Here is a 12,032-nt window from a genome sequence, read left to right as displayed (position 1 = left end):
TATCACCAGGACATTTCTTAAAGTACTCTCTCAGCATGAAGTAGTGGGAAAGTTACAGACTGAAAAGCAAGCAAGGTTTCATTATCTTGACAACTGAAATACCTGTCTTTCCTAACTCAGACTGTTATTGCTAACATAGAGCAGAATATTTGTTATTTTATACAGTGACAGTACAGAGTGTGGAGCAACACTTAATGCTGGTAAATCTAAATTGGGGCTACCACAGGCTACTAGATCAGGAAACTGCCTTATCCAGAAAGTCCTACTTCAGTATTAAACAACTGAGTTGGGAATAAACACCTTTTTACTATAGGCATGAGTTTTCTCATATCTGATCCATTTCACCAAAAAATGTCTGACTTCAAAATGACAGAATTTTTTTTCCCCCGAGACAGGGTTTCTCTGTATAGCCTTGGCTATCCTGCACTCACTTTGTAGACTAGGCTGGCTTTGAAATCACAGAGATGCAGCTGCCTCTGCCTCCCCTAATCCTGGGATTACAGGTGTGTGCGCTGCCACGCCTGCCAAAATGACAGTTTTTAACTGATGTGATTACTAATTTCTTTTTTTTCCTGATGAAGAGGTGTTTGGAAATCAGCCCTCAGAGCCAGGGAAATGGCTCAGTGGGCAAAAGCACTTGCCACCAAATCTGAGAACCTGAGACAGATTCCATGGGTGCTGTGCCTTCCATTCAGGTGGAGTCTTCAGGTTGGACTCATTTATACCTGCACTGAAGGAGTTAAATGAGATCACAAAATTGGAATCCCTTGACAGATGCAGCTCTTTATTTTAAAAATCAGCATAATCACAGTTCCACTGGTTTAAACGCAGACCATGGAAATTCAATGTTACCTAAGTAAACAAGGAGCAGGGCAGTAATAACAGAGCTGCTGCCATTACTGAACATCTTGCAGGTGCCAGGCACTGGGAAATGCCGTTTAAATATCAGCTTTCAAAAACAACAACCACAACCAAGAACAGCAGCTTATCCAAGGTCAAACACTATGTGGGGCTTAACTCCAGACCAATGACCACGGAGCTTGAACCTCCTTCCCCACTGCAGCAACAACTTTCACCCTAGACAAGGCTGCCAGTACCCAGCAGGTTTTGCATTTGCTGCTGTCTCCCAGCTTCACCAGATGATGCAATCACAAGGCTAGACTGCATCTCAAGGGAAGTAGAGGAGGTTATAATTTACTCAACCCACAAAGAGCTTTAATTGAGCAAATTGCTCAAAAGCCAGAGAGCTAAGTAACTACAAAGTCATAGTGAAGGGTTTCCATTGGGGAAGGAAGGAAAGAGGGTGGTGTGTGTGTGTATGTGTGTGTGTGAGAGAGAGAGAGAAAGAGACAGAGAGACAGAGAAATTACGCATGCACCAGCTAGATGGACTTTTAAGAAAGAGTTGCTCAAAAGCCAGAGGGCTAAGATAACTACAAAGGTACTAGTGAAGGGTTCCAGTTGGTAAGAAAGGAAAGAGGGTGTGTGTTGTGGGTGCATGTGGGTGTGTATGTACATGAGAGTGTGCACTTGTGAGTGGACACCACAGAGCAACCTCAGGTGTCATTCCTCAGGCAGTGCCCACCTTTTTGGTATTCCTAAGTTCTCTCATTGGCCTGGATCTGACCAGCAGTGAGCTTCACAGATCCTCCTGTCTTGCCTCTTTGGCTCTAGGATTATAAACACCATCAGTGCCTAGGTTTGTTGTATACTTTCTTAATAATGCTGTTTTCCAGGAAGCTTTGCCAAAAAACATACTCCTACCAGTCTTGGATGAAGATCCTTAGAATTTCAAGTTGCCTATTCCAACTTGGGTGTATAGGAATGTGTCATTGTGGATTTAAGGTTGAATAGATATAGACAAGGTAGCTTGGTAGACAGACAAACAGATTATCTTTTTTTTTTTTCTTCCTGAGACAGGGTTTCTCTGTGTAACCTTAAACTGTCCTGGACTCATTTTGTAAACCAGGCTGGCCTCGAACTCGCAGTGATCAACCTGCCTCTGCCTCCTGGAGTGCTAGAATTTCAGACCTGCGCCACAGCACGCAACTGATATAGATATATTTCTAACACGTGAGTTTCTCATTTTCCAATGCCTATTAAAGACTTTTGCCTTCACTCCATTAGCATATGCAGCGCCTTGCTTAAGCAGTCTCTTCTCTATGCAGAGGCCATGCATATACTCTTCTACATTAACTTCCGAAAGCTCTCTCATTTTGCTCTGCACCTGCTTCCGGGTGTATGAATATGTATGAACCGATTTCTGGACTGCTTATACTGTTCCACTGAGCTGATATATCATTATTAATTGTCAAAAGCAACATTTATATGTTGTTTTAAGTATCAGTTCTTGGTCTCTGACAGAGAAGCTCCCCAATTTCTCTTTCAAGAGTAATCTGCCCTTTCTTAGCAGCAGCCTGTCTAGTTCCACACTTCTGCTGTGGCCACATGAAGCACCTTTGCCACACTGAACCATCCTTGAACTTCTGTGGGCCTATATTACTCAGTGTCACTCCAGAAAGCCCTTAGATTTTTTTCTACAAAATCTTACCCATATTTTGTTGAATTTAAATTTTATCTGCAGGGGTAATAAAAGTCTTGCCAGGCACATGTTAAGGTCTACACTTGGTCACCAGTGCCACAAATACACATATCTATATGCTACAGTTTATAACTGTTGAAAACCTGGCTCTGGAGGTGGGGTATGAAAAAATTTGGTGTGTTTGTGTAAGAGAAAAAGATGGTTTAGTTAAAATTCTCCTAAAAGCCGGGCACAGTGGTACATGCCTATAATCCCAGCACTAACAGAAGCAGAGGCAGGCAGACCTCTGTGAGTTCAAGGCCAACCTGATCTACAAAGTCCAGGAGAGTCAAGGCTACACAGAGAAATACTGTCTCAAGAAAAAAAAAACAAGTCTCCTAAAGAAATGCTGAGCATGGTGGTGCATGCCTTTAATACCAGCACTAGAGAGGCAGAGGCAGGCAAGAATCTCTGTAAATCCAAGGCCAGCCTGGTCTACATAGAGTTCTAAACCAGCCAACACTACAGAGCCTATGCGTTTAAGGACTGGTCCTCAGCTTAGTGGTCCTGAGAGGTGGTGAAACATTAGGAGATGGGTACTTTCAGGTCACTAAGAGAAGGAGCCCGTGAAGGACAGTGTGGGACACTGCACTCTTTCTTCACTTTCTGATCATGAGGCCTTACCAATATGCTTCCACTGTGATATGCTGTCACTGGCCAGCTGATCATAGATAGGAAAGTCCAAAACCATTAGTCAAATGATCTGTTTCTCTTCATGAGTTGACTATGTCCAGTATTTGCTCTAGGAATGGGAAGCTGAGTAGCGCAGCAGGAACATGAGATAGTTATAAATATGAGTATGATTTTACCAAACTTTTAAATCAAAGCCTACCAAAACACAGTGATTTAATCTCATTTTAATCCTAGAATTACTGTTTTGTTGGAAACATTTAAAATACTTTAGATGTCACATTACAAGGTATTTTGAGCCACGCCGTGTGGCACATAGCTTTTCCCTCAGCACTTGCGAGGCAAACTCTGAGTTTGAGGCCGCCGGTCTAAGGTGTGAGTAGCGCACACCTTAATCATAGCAATTGGGAGGCAGAGACTAGTAGATCTTTGATTTTGAGGCCAGTTTGGTCTATGAAGTGAATTCCAGGACATCAGGGCTACATAGAGAGACCTTGTCTCAAAAGCAAAATATTCTAAACATCAATGTTCAAAATTAATTACTTTATCAGTAATTAATTAATTAAAACCAGGAGCTATGCAGTTGCCTGCCTCTCAGACATTTTACTTAAAAATATATTAGAGTGCTCGCTTTGGCAGCACATATACTAAAATTGGAACGATACAGAGAAGATTAGCATGGCCCCTGCGCAAGGATGACACGCAAATTCGTGAAGCGTTCCATATTTTTATCAGAAAGGAGAGGAGAACCTCCCCTATTAGTGGACTTGGGGAGTGGCATGCAAGCAGAGGGAGGAGGGAGGGTGGGACTGGGAGGGGAGGACGGAGGGGCTTATGGGGGGATGCAGAATGAATAAAGTGTAATTGATGAAAAAAATAAATAAATAAAGTAAAATCTAGGGGCTAGAGAACCTGGGGTGTGGTTTGGTGGAAGAGCACTTTTCCTAGCCTGAGTACCATGCACAGGATCACACACACACACACACACACTCATCAACTTCAAGAGAAAAAGTGATGAATAAATTACAAGATTGAAACTCATTAATATGCACACCACTTTCTATGACTGAGAATCCAGAGCTCTTACTTCTATTGGCTACCTCCTCACTCTTGTCTAATTTACTGTCATTTTTTTTTTTTTTTTGTAAAATAAAATACTGTTCTATTAATGTCATGTGTTAAGTTTTTTTTTGGGGGGGGGTATTTGCTTTTCTTTTTGAGACAGGGGATCACTAAGTGGTGCTGGTTGGCCTAGAATTCACTTCTAGAACAGGCTGCCCTTCAACTCACAGAGATCCACCTGCCTCTGCCCCAGGACTGAGATTAAAAGCATGCACCACCATGTATCCAGCACACATTAAGAATTAGTGAAAAGTTGGTCAAGAGCGGGGGGGGGGGGGGGAGGGTGGAGCAACAGCTCAGCAGTTAAGAGTGCTTACTGCAAGGCCCACATGACACCTAAAGGTCCACCCATCAAGTGGCCTGCCCACAGCAGGTGCTACTACAGTAAGCAAGTATGTGTTGGAAAGATAGAAGGGTAAGAGGCGCAGAACAGTTTGTGCACTATGAAGAAGCAGACCTGAAAGCTCGGGGTAGTGAGGAGTAGCCTGATGTGAGTAGCCCTCAAGGCCACCTAAGGCCATTGGTGCGGTCCTGGCCCATGCAGCAGCAGAGGTCTGTGTTGACATTCATGGCCCATGTTGTCCATTAGCAAAGGCCATGCAGATGTCCCTGGGCTGGACTGCCTCCTGGGGCCATGTTAATGTCCAAGGCCTGCATAGAGCTGGCCTTTCCCCTGGCTGGCTGCAGCACTCTGGAGAGCAGCTGACACTTCACCTGGGCAGCTCAGTAGGTCTGGCCTTGGTAAGCCAAACCGAGGGTGTGACCATGAAAAACCAGGGCTCACCCTGCCCTTCATCTGCCTTTTGTTTATTATTTTGTTTTGTTTTGTTTTCTTCTCTTTTGGGGGGGAAGCTGCAAGGGTAAAGGCAGATATGAAGGGACGGGGAGATGAGGACAACTGGAGTGCATGATGTGAAACTCACAAAGAATCAATAAAAGTTTTGTTAAGTGCTTACTGCTCTTGCAGAAAGCGAGGGGCTGGCTCCCAGCACCCACATAAAGGCTCACAACCATCCTGATCTAACACCCTCTTCTGGCCTCCAAGGGGACTTCTGCATATAGTGTTGACATACATGCAGACAAAACACTCATTTATTTTTTGAAAGCAAACATACGACAAACTTTGTTACACGGTGTGAGACATCAAGGCCGCACTGGGTGGAAGCGTCATGTCAGTGAGTAGCCTTCAAAGTGCTGAAAGGCACTTCAGGAGAAAAATCAACACCCTCACTCAGTTGTAGGTTCTTCATGCTACATTACCAACCTGCCAGGCAAGATGTAGCCACACTACAACAGTTGTATGACTGTTATGAGTGTAACCAACTGCTTTGTGCTTGGATTTAAGGCATGCTACATAAGAAAGAATTCCTGTCAGGTACTATAAGCCTGCTCAAAAGCCTGAAGCTAGAGAGCAAGGGCCCTAGTGAGGAGCCACTAGTGTTGTTTTGCTAAATAAACATATCATGTCAAACTGCCTTCTCTGTATTTATGATTATGCTCATAGAGTAGAACTGCTATCAACTTTGGTCAGAAGATCTTTTTCTAGCAGGTATTGGTTACTGCAGAGATTCAGAACTGTTTGAGGTACTAAGTAATTGTTGAATGCTAAGTCATAAATAGGACATCTTTAACATACACATTCTCTTTCTTTTCCTCTCTCTACCTACCTCCCCCCACCACACACACACACACACACACACACACACACACACACACACCAGTGTTCAGAAAACATCAAAGAAGAGGGGATGAAGGGTGCTGGAGAAATGCTCGCTGGTTAAGAGCACTTGCAGAGGATCTGGGTTCAGTTCCCAGTTCCTACACAGTAGCTCACAGCCTTCTGTAACTCCAGTCCAAGGGGACCAGACACCCTCTTATGACCTCCACTAGCATCAAGCATACACATGATTCACATCCATATATGCAGTCAAAACATTCATGCATACAGGGAGTGATGGCACATGCCTATAGCACCTGGGGAGGCAGAGAGAGGCAAATCTCTGTGAGTTTGAGGCCAGCCTGGTCTACAAAGGTAGTACAGGACAGCCAAAAAAAAAAAAAAAAAAAACCCTGTCTCAAAAAAAAAAAAAAGAAAAGAAACCTCATACATATAAAACTAAATAAACCTAAAAGAAGATATCTGTGTCCACAAGTGCACATACAGGTACATGCACCAGTGAATATGAAACCACAAAGACAATAAAATATCATTTTGATACCAAGTTTCAAACAATTAGCTGATTATACATTAATTCAGTAACATTTAACACAACTATTAGGAAGTGATTCTAAGACTAAGACACTCTTCAAAGGAATACTTGTGGGTTTGTGAGAGCTATCATAACCACTAGAAAAACCAAACACACCTATAAACTAGCACTGTCTATTAGTTGACACTAGAAGAGCCTAAAGATAATAAGCACACTGTATTACTGCTGCTTGAGAACATCCCACTCTATCAAGCTAAGGCTGAGTTGTTAAATAAAAATACAGGAGCCACATAATTTGAAAGTTTCCAGCAGCCATTAACAGCAGAAACAGGTAAAATTATGTTATTTAAATGTCTCTCCCACATATTATCATCTCAGTATTTATATTTTCATACTAAATCTCAAAAATTAGTGTGGACATTTCACACGAGCATATTGCATACATGTCATATTTCAGAAATTTAGCAGGTGCAGGCTGGTGGCTACATAGGATACTTACAGAATCCCTCAGGCTAAAAAAAGACAGCACTTACCTTTACTATTCTGATTTTAAAATGATCATTACCTTTTTATTTATTTACTTGGGATGGGTCCATGGTATGGCATGCCAGTGGAGAGGAGAGGACAACCTGAGTGAGGATTCTCCTTGCACGGTGTGGGTCTTGGAGACCGAGTTCAGGCTGAGCCATCTCTCTTGTCCCCCTCACTCTAATTCTAAAGCAAGGGGGTTAAACTTTTCAAATAACCAACAGTAACCAGCTATTTCATCAGACTGCCCATAACCTTCTGGCAATCCTTGTTTGGAGTGAAAGCCCTATAAAGCACTGACTCTGTAACAACTGTTTTAGGCCCTTTTTATTCCGTTGTGTTTTCTGAGACAGGGTTTCCATGCGCAGCTGTTCTGGACTTGTCTCTGCCTCCCTGAGTGCCACGACTAAAGGTGTGGCCACCGCGCCTGGCTTTTCAGCACATTTTAATTAGTCCTTGCTGTCATTTGAGATTAACCATAATTTCCTTCTTCCCTAACCAGTTCCTCACACACACATCCCCCCTAAATTCACTAAACTGTTTCAAAGTTATCAAAAAATAAGTTGCTTCCAGGAGTTGTGGAGACGCTCAGGGTTAATAAGATCACTTGATGCTCTTGCAGAGGACCTGCCCTGGGTTCCCAGCACCTATAGAGACTTAAAGGCAAACATTCATATACATACAAAAAATAATAATCTTAAAAAATAAGAAGCAGCAACTTCCAGTCATTCCTACAACCTAGGTAAACTTTTGTTTACCTAGGCATAAGCAACAGGAAGACATCAAACAATCTCAGAAAGAGGAGGGAGAATTATGTTTCAGAACCAACAAGCATGAGTAAACTCAAAGAAGCTACAGGAAATACACTAGAGTTGCACCAGCTCAGAGTGTTCCAAATGAGCCTTCACTTGACGTTATAATGGTATTTCAAACGGACAAGTGATGATTACATGGTGATTCCACTAACCCACAAACACAGAATAAAGAAAATGTCTTCAGTATAGACCAAAGCATCTTCCTGCTCCTGCCCAACCTGGACCCCAGGAGAACTTCTGTTAGAACCATTCTGCAAAATTCTGGTTGGACCAAGCTTTTATTTATGGGAGGAGGAGGGTGGGTGCCTGCCCTGTACTGAGAACTGAACTTACACACACCAGTCACATACTGTCACTGAGCTATATTCCTAGCCCTAATATTTCATTTTTCTTAACTCACTGGGCTAAATATTCATTTGTTAATCTGTCAGAGTATCTATCATAAACAGAAAAAAAAAAGTTTTGCATATAGGAAAGTAGATAGCTGGACTGGGAGTGTGCACTTCTAGGAGAGTATGTATTCAAGGGGCAGTAAGTATGCTGGCATTCAAATTCAAAATAAACTCCAACAGGGTGCTCCCTAGTTTTCACCATGTAATTTCTACCAAATGAAATCATGCAGTCACGGTGTACTTACTACTGCTTTAAATGTAAACTTACTGTGGAAACAGAAATTACAACTCAGTGCATCTCAGCCCTTTAGTAGTACTTGTCTGCCCAGAAACCTATTAGAAACTTATTTTCTATTAATTTTGCTTTTTTCATTGTCTTTATTGTCCTGTGACTGCGTATGTGGAGCACAGAGATAAATTATCTTCCTCTATTACCCTCCCCCTTATTTTCTAAAACAGGGACACTCACGAACCTGCAGCTCACACATTTAGCTTGACTGGTAGAGCACCAAGGCCCCAAAATCAGCCTGTCTCCACCCCCAAGTGCTGTCATCATAGGCATGCTGTGCCATACCTGGCTTCTATGAGGGTACTGAAGATTAGAATTCAGGCCCTCATGATTACACAGCAAACACTTTATCCACCGAGCCATCTCACTGGCCCCAAAGTTTTACTTGTTTCTGTGTGGCCCTGGCTCTCCTGGAACTTAACTCTGTAGAAACACCTGCCTGTGCCTCTCCTTTAAATCTCTGCTGAGATTAAAGGTGTGTTTCCACCTTTCCTTTTTTTTTCTTTTTTTTTTTTTTTAATGTTGGGGATAGGAATATAGGTGTACTTTGTGGAGCTGGTTCTCTCCTTCCACCTTTATGTGGGTTCCTGAGCTTAAACTCAGGGGACTAGACTTTACAGGCAAGCAATTTTACCTGCTGGGTCTCATGGGCCCAGGTTTTGCTTTTAAAAAGTAAAATGAGCCAGATGTGCTGGCATACATCTTTAAGCCCAGGAGGTGGAAGCAGGCACCTCTCTTTGAGCTCCAGGCCAGCATAGGCCCATCTATTGAGACCAGCCAAGACTGCACCGGGAGACTGTCTCAAAAGAACCAAACAAAGCTGGGAGGGTGGTGCTTGACTTTAATCTTCTTTAATCCCAGCAAAAACAAGCCTCTCTGAGAGTTCCAGCCCAGCCAGCACTGCATGTCTCAAACAATTTTTCAGTAAAATAAGAAAATTACTCTGTGACTTCGCGTGGCAAATCGCCAATGAATTTTCAAGCACCCGCCTACACTTAAAACAAATGCTAAGTCACACAAGGTGCTCACACAACTACCCTGTGTACATTTGTACAAAGACCTAAAACACACCGATACACTAGTAAGGATTTGAGCTAGTCATTTTATTTTAGGGGTTTTTACTTCTCATGGTGCTTCTCTGGTGATCATGTCTTATTGTTACAATGAAAAAAGGATAAAAAAAAGGCAAGAAGAAATTGGCCAGCGTCGATCTGAGGTTATAGTGGATTGACATTCCACAATCGAAACATTTGGAGCCTTGAAGAGAGCCTTGCCTCACTCTGACAGGCTCACCTTCATTCAGGCCTGCAATACAATGTACAAACTACCTTGGGTGGACCACATTGCCAGTCATTAGAAAAATGAAAAAAAAAAAAAAAAAAAAACAACTTAATCTGAAAAAAAAAAAAAAAGACCCTTTAGGAAAAAGTAACTACTTCGGAAGGTGGATGCTATTGGAATAACTGAGTCACAAAGTGGAAACAAAAAACAAATCTTAATCCAAAATAAAAATGTAAACATACTAAATGACAGGGAATCAGTCCCGTGAACAGTTTACTTTGTGTTAAGTTCGACTCAATTCCTAAAAAATAAAGTTATTAAATATTCCAGATTGAGCAAACATGGTACTTTGCTTTGCCCGAAACCAATCCTGATTTTGTTTTCTCAGTTCTAAAGAGCAGCAAATAGGTACAGTTCATGGGTGCGGAAGGTTTTGCACTGGCATCGGTGGAGGGAGTGGGTACAACAGAATACAATGCAATGCTGCCCAGCCTTGGGCCTACAAAGAGCTTATTGCCGCAGTGGTGCGAACAGGTCAGAAATCCAGGCTAGTCCCGAGCGCCTCTGCTTTTAATGAAAAGTACGTACAACTGGCCTTAAACGCAAAACTAGTGAAAGATGTGCAGGCAAGCTTTTATCCCGTATAAGGATTCAGGGCATGGGATTTAGCTGGGTGGATCTCTTCAATGACACCAAAAAGCCACCCCTACCCTCTGGCGTACATGTATCTTGGTTGAAAATGGGTTGAAATCCAACCAACGCACATAACAAGGCTAAAAGAAATGGCACCCAAATTGTGCAGCCTTCGTGTGCCAGGAAGGCAGATCGCAACTGTACCAATTTACCTAGCACTTAATTAACCCGGCTGCAGACATTTCTCGTTTTTAACACGAGCTCAGTGAGAGCCCGGCCCCCTAAAAGGCTGGCCTAGCTCGCCAGCTTTGCAGGTCCTCGGCCTTCGCCCTACCCAGCCCGCCACCGCGTCCGCAGACCGACCCGCAGGGGCAGTCCCCACACCTCCGCGGGCCGGGCGGCTGGGAGACGCGGGCCGGGACACCCGCGCGAGGGCCCACGGCCACGCGCGCCGCCACCCCCCGCACGGGTCCCGGCCCGCGGACACCCGCCCGCCCAACCGCCGCCCAGCGCGCAGGCGGCCCAACCGCCGTCCCGGCCCAACCAACGCGGGAGGGGAGAGAGGAGCGCACGGCCGGCGGGACAGGCGAGCCGCTCGGGGGGCGCGGGGCCGGCTGCGCGCCGGGGCGGCGAGGCGGGCGGCGCCGGAGCCCGCGCTGGACGCGGGGCCCGGACAGCCTCCCGGAGGGGACTCGCCCCTTTCCGCGTTAGAAGGTACAGACGGTCTGACCCCCCACCCCGAGCGAGGTGCCTCGTCCCAGCCCCGGCTGGACTGTACCATCGGGCGGTGCCGCCGGGATTGCTCCCCCCACCACCACCATCAGTTCCCCCCCCACCCGGGTCCGCGGTCGGTTGGCCCCGGCCGGGCGCTGAGACGCAGAAAGAGCTGGGCGCCATTTTGGGTGGGACTAAGCAAAGACGAAACACTCTCCCCGGCGATGGGATACTCTGGACCCCGGTTTATCCGGTTCCCTTAATCCTTTAGGTACTTACACGACGTTGGGTGAGGGGAGCTGGAAGATCAGCGGGTCTCGGATCCTCTCTCCCTAGGGGTGATGGAAATCAAACCCCCCCGCCGCCTCCAGGTGGTTCTTCCCGCCGCAGAGTGGGAGCAGCATAAAAGGCGGGGTCTTATTAGCATAATCTGCCTGGCAACCTGATCTCAACGTTATGTGATTGGCTAACCTCTGAAAGTCCCATGCTGTTCCTGGAGACCGGGAACGCTGAGCCGAACTGACAAGCCCAGATTTAAGAGTCATGACGAAAATCCTGGGACGCTAATTCAGTCGGCAGAGAAGCCAAAAGGAGATTCACACAATGGCCCAATGACTGAAGGCCTCTTTATTTCGTGCTCTGCAGTTCATGTAAAACCCAATAGAAGAGCGGGTCTCTGGCGGTGCTCGCCTGCGTTTGTACTCTAAGCCAATCAGAAAGCCCCACTCTTTGCATTCAGGGTCAAAGCCCATCTGAGAACCCTGGCGGGCAAGTGGAGGGACGCCGTCCAGTGTGCCTGAGTGTCCACGATGCGTACCCGGGATCCCAGCCCACCTGC

The 12,032-nt window shown here is 45.1% G+C and overlaps 1 protein-coding gene and 1 non-coding gene across 5 annotated transcripts in view; one reads left to right on the top strand and one right to left on the bottom strand.

Moving 5' to 3' along the window:
• The window catches only part of Prdm10 (PR/SET domain 10), a 110,012-nt gene extending 98,232 nt beyond the window's left edge, over positions 1-11,780 (bottom strand). For all 4 annotated transcript variants that reach the window (XM_060371332.1, XM_060371345.1, XM_060371340.1 and 1 more), the window contains exon 1: positions 11,474-11,780. The gene's annotated coding sequence lies outside the window, so the exon portion shown is untranslated. The remainder of the gene's footprint in view (positions 1-11,473) is intronic.
• On the top strand, positions 3,834-3,940 carry LOC132652061 (U6 spliceosomal RNA). The gene has a single exon (XR_009589553.1). It is a non-coding gene; the product is annotated as a U6 spliceosomal RNA (small nuclear RNA).
• Positions 11,781-12,032: the final 252 nt, after the last annotated feature.

This window comes from Meriones unguiculatus, chromosome 1 (assembly GCF_030254825.1).
Source record: "Meriones unguiculatus strain TT.TT164.6M chromosome 1, Bangor_MerUng_6.1, whole genome shotgun sequence".
NCBI classification, from domain to species: Eukaryota; Metazoa; Chordata; class Mammalia; order Rodentia; family Muridae; genus Meriones; species Meriones unguiculatus.
Note: the sequence above shows the minus strand (reverse complement) of the source record. Positions and strands in the feature narration are given on the sequence as shown.